Below are 5363 nucleotides of genomic sequence, written 5' to 3'. Positions count from 1 at the left end.
GTTCACCGGGCTGGGTTTAAACAGGACCTTACCAAGGATCTTGGAGTGGCAGATTGCTCTCAGGAGGTATTTATTTTTTAAAGGCATTTACAATTGAGCAGTGATATTTCCATAGCACATGTTTTTACTCCTTAGCTTAAAATTCACGCATGTGAAATGTCAGCCATAAACATTGCGACTACATTTTTCAGGTAGAAAATGTTTCCAGATTCCTGTTTCTTTATGGATCGATCTGCATCTTCCTTAAACTTTGTAAAGGACAACCAAAACACAATTATTGTAACCAAATGAATACCAATGGACTGTCTCACCAAACCATTGCTAATTATATCAAGAACATAAACCGTTTTCCACGCTACATCCTGAAGGCTATCAATGTGAAAGTAGATGATCCCAGCTTGGCTAACCTCATCATCAACTTCCATAGTATCTTAAAGGATATTCAGAAGAAAAACTGTAAGAATGTTGCCAAGAGATTATGAGAAAGAGGTACTTTTCATTTTTTAACTTTATTCAACTGTACTTCTTTTAATTTGAATACAAAAAAAGATGTTGATAGCATAACCAAGTACCAGAGATTGCTGGAAGGTGTTGAGGGTTGCAAAGAGAGATGTGTTGAACATATTGGGCAAGACATACAGCTCTGAAGAGAACACCCTGCCTGACCATCATCTTGTGCTGTATTACCTGAAGACCTTTCTCCAGCTGAAGGACCTGCAGCACCTAGGGGTGGTAAAGAACATGACAGTAAGAATACTTTCATACAACAAATAAGTTACACACACACACACATATATATATGTAGTGGTTTGATGGGTTTACTGAGACAATTATCAATTGTAGCAGTAACCACGAGGTTGTTCGTTGGGGCTTTTAGAAAATCAATCGTCAGAACAACTAACAACGCACACACACGGGTTCAATACACGAGATACATTTATTAATATAAACTGTGCACCAAACATATACTAGTCTGCCTGGATACGAGTGGCAGACCTTACTGTGAGGGTTATCAATATACAAGGTATATAATCTCGAAGAGATGCAAACACAAAGAGATACACAACAGAGAATATATGTCAATATATATCGTTCGGTTACCAAATCGCTAATCAGTGTTATTACCCACTGTTACTCTAAACTCGGAAGTAAATACATTACTCATGAATTAAATTGATAACAACTTGTGTTGAGGTACAATTAAATTCTCGAGACGCAATGTAGAACATGGGGTTTACTTATCCACTGTGTTTGGATTTGGAATTTCCCGGCACGAACACCAAACCAGCTGACAGGCTCTGTTGCAGCCTCTGTTGCAGCGGTTGTCCAATGGGCGTTGTGTCGGCGTCCTCTGGCTATCGGCCAACCAGTCGAGGTGCAGCTCGGAGTAGGACGGGCGGAGGAATCTGACTGCGGCGCGCAGGGCAGTCGTTGCTCCGAGGGGATCTACCAGCAGTCCGGCTGGCTAGTAGAAAGTCTCTATGCACAGAGTGTGACCGCGAGTCCTCACAAGTCACTCTTTTGCCTGGGAAGAAACTGGTTCGTTCCCGGTCCAGCGCTGCTTCTGAATAAGCTATTCAGGTTGTCGACGAGGGTCCAACTGTAGGCTGCCGTTGATCAAGCGGAGCATTCACGTTGGTAGAATTCTGAGTACGTACGGGATCCTCGGCCTCGCGCTTAGAACAAAGTCCAAGTCCTTTTGCAGACAACAGCAGTTGTCACGTGATTGTCTCTGAGGATGCGCGAAAATGGCCAAGGAGAGCCCAGAACTGAGCTTGCGCTCCCTTTTTGATCAAGACCCAGATGTGTGCTGATTGGTTGAGAGTTTGGCGGGCATTGGAGACCCACGTGGTATTACCAGTCCCTGATTGGTTGGTCAAGGTGAGATATAAGTCACTTACTCTTGACACTTAGAAATGCAGTCCAGATGTCCATTCGGCACTCCCTTGACTGATAGGCGCCAGTGGATGACCATTGATCATAATAGCCAGGCTTAGCTAATGGCATCCCCGTCTGGGAGTTGCTTCTTATCAAAAGAAAAACATCTTAAATCAACTTGCATGAATTCTTTCTCTGTGGTTGCACCACAGAGATGGAGGGTGAGATGGGGCCTCCTTTAGGAGCATACCAACGCTTAACTCTGTCTTATTAACAAGCATTGCCGCTACATATATATGGGATTTTTATAGTTTGGTGTATTAATTTTTATTTTCTTGCTATTACAGGTTGAGGAATGGATGCAAAGAAAGTGTTGTTTCAAGAAGTGGGCAAAAAGATGGTCTAGTTTGCTGTTAACCAGCACAAAACCTCATCACAGCAGCTGGCTTCCATTGCATTGAGTGAAGAGGAACATGTAAGTGGATGGCTACATTGATAAAGCCCTCCACTCGATTCAGGGTTGTTGTGGAACTGGAATAATCCTGGCAAGCAGTGGGTGCAAAGCACAGTATCGCCCATAATGTGACACCAGTTCATCACAGGACTTGCACACTCACACCACGGCCAATTTTCATAGAAGCCCATTAAAATCCATGTTAATACAGAACAAAAGACCTCCACTTGCATAGCTCCCATCATTTATAGTATTTAAGAGAATCTCCAATGTACCTTAATTGCATTTTTTGTGTTTTATCAGCTGTTTCATCTTTACTTCACTAAACTAAGCTGTAATGCCCAGGTCAGCAGCTGTGAAGGGAGACAAAAAGTTTTTCAGTTCATCTGCGGGAGAGCCAATTCACAGTCCTTCCAACAACTTGAGAAGACTGCATGAGAAGTAAGCAGAATAATATATTACTTTATATTTCTGTGGGTTGGAAACATTCACATATGCTTGCTTGTTTGTTTTGTAGATTCCTCCAGCCATTCATTACCAGCCAGGATGGCAATTGAGATGACAGCAAAAAATGTAACCGATGCACAGAAGAGCATTATGGCAGATTACTTAGCCCATTCCAATGTGCCCGCAGAGAAACATTATAGAATACTGACTCAGCCAGCATCTGCTCGGCAATCAAAGTAATTGAAGGCTTTGCAGGACAAGGAGTTTAGTAAGCATCATTACAATCTTAAAATAAGTCTCTAACAAAACAATCATTCATTTCTTTTTTTTAACTTCAGGTCAAGCAATCAATCATCAGACTCTGGACAAGAATGCACGCCTGCTGTGGAGTAAGTTTGAATACAGTATACCTCTTCAGTTATTTTTTGACATTGTGTTACACAGACCTGTGATATTTTATTTAAAATGTTTACAACAGTGGATCAAGGCCAAGATCCACAACAGCAGCTGCAGGATTTACAAGTCCAAAGATTGATGATGCTACAGCCTTCCAGCCTTCCAGATGATCAGAAAGTGGATAAATCCATCAAAGAAAAAAAAAAGACACCAAGGCTGTAAGAGGGTCATTTATAATTAACGAACAGCCTGTCATAATTCTGTCTGTGACAAAAAAGGACATTGTTGAGGGAGAAGAGCTCCTCTTTGATTACAGCATTTCCAGAAAATCATTTCAAGGCAAAGTACAAGCTCTGGAGTGGTTGGATCACTGAACATTTCCAAAACAGAAACTCAGTAAGTGTACTTAAGTGCATATTTTGAAGATATATATTTTTTTGTAGCTTAAAATTAATGTTAGAATTATGTTTGTGTTTTTGTCTTAAAAATGGCATTTCTCATTCTCACCAGCAAGGATATAAGGAAGGGATATGGGACTGCCAAAAAGATACATAATTTTCAGAAGAGCATAGAAGGCAGATAACTACCCCACTCAATTGTTACTGCAGAGAAATGCCACATCGTGTAAACAAAAAAGGTTTTGAGAAGTGAACCATTCTTGAAATTTATTGACAGAATCTGAATAGCACAGCATTCCCAGACCAGGCACTGGAGTTTCCTGCAGCATTAGATGGGCAGTCTCTTGGTAAGAGAGAGATCGACAGAGTACTGGAAGTCATGAACAACACCTTTCCAATTCATCGAGAACAGAGCCCACAAGATGTGTCTAGAGAACAATTTCTTACAATTTAAGTGGTAGTTTCTGAATAGGTTAAAGACAACATGGCTCTACAGCTATCTTATAACTTTTAAGAAGTTGCAAAAGTGATTACCATATTGTCAGTGGTTTATATTTAAAATCTAAAGATTTGAAATTTAATCTGTTTCTTAAACAAAGGACATGGTTCACAGGAACAGCAGCCTAAATCATTTGATGACTGTAAATATGACAAGCTCGTGACAGTGTAAATTGTGCAAAACACAGTTGTATTGTTTTGGTTTTGTCTTCAACATAATCATATTGGTAGGCATGTTATTTTTATAGCAGCAACCTGCCATTCACCACCAGCCAAGATGCCACAAGGTACAAGAGAGGACCCAGAAGTACTTAATGATGCAGAGAAGAGCATATGGGTGAAAAAAAAGAAGACAAGAAATATCCATTAACACGTGCATCTACAAATCAGAAGATGGGTGATGGTCAGCATTTCAGGAGTGACACTGGAGATTAAATTCATGTTCTTACAGCGATTTTCTATGTTTGGCTTCAACACAAATCATATTGTAACGCTACGGGGGCTCAGGCGGGCGCCCTTGCCGCATTAGGTCGGCCCCACACTGTCCGGGGCTCGAACCTGGGACTTCCGCGTCTCTCTGCAGCGACCTAGCCCCGTGAGCTAAAGAGAGATCTCTCTCCAGCCCAGTAGCTGTAGTCCTGCTATCACAGGGAAGGGCGGTGACGTCACCTGCTCTGGTACGCCGGCTCTTACACAGTACCTGTCGGCTGTAAGCATTACACTCTCCCCCGCTTAAATCGCCGTCCCCGGCGAAGGGCTATCCCCCCCGCTTCTGACACCAATGTAACGCAACGGGGGCTCAGGCGGGCGCCCTTGCCGCATCAGGTCGGCCCCACACTGTCCGGGGCTCGAACCCGGGACTTCCGCGTCTCTCTGCAGCGACCTAGCCCCGTGAGCTAAAGAGAGATCTCTCTCCAGCTCAGTAGCTGTAGTCCTGCTATCACAGGGAAGGGCGGTGACGTCACCTGCTCTGGTAACCCGGCTCTTACACAGTACCTGTCGGCCGTAAGCGTTACACTATTAATATGCTCACATTATTAATTTGCACAAAATGCCCGATATTCAATACAGGCCACATTCAGAGGAGTACACACAACCCAGCCAGAACGTGGCTAGCTGAAGTGCGGCGGACCACAGGGAAAGTACTCTTGCCCACATGGATGTCTCTGCTCTGAAAACCAGTGGATAAAGGTATATGACAGTCTGTTCTTAGCTGTTGATTTTGTGCAAAACATTGAATATGAAAGATTGAAGTGTCACCATTCTATGAAGTTCAGACATAAGTATTATAT

The sequence above is a fragment of the Atractosteus spatula genome, chromosome 10 (genome assembly GCF_055471065.1).
Source record: "Atractosteus spatula isolate fAtrSpa1 chromosome 10, fAtrSpa1.hap1, whole genome shotgun sequence".
NCBI classification, from domain to species: domain Eukaryota; kingdom Metazoa; phylum Chordata; class Actinopteri; order Semionotiformes; family Lepisosteidae; genus Atractosteus; species Atractosteus spatula.
This window is presented reverse-complemented; position numbering follows the sequence as displayed.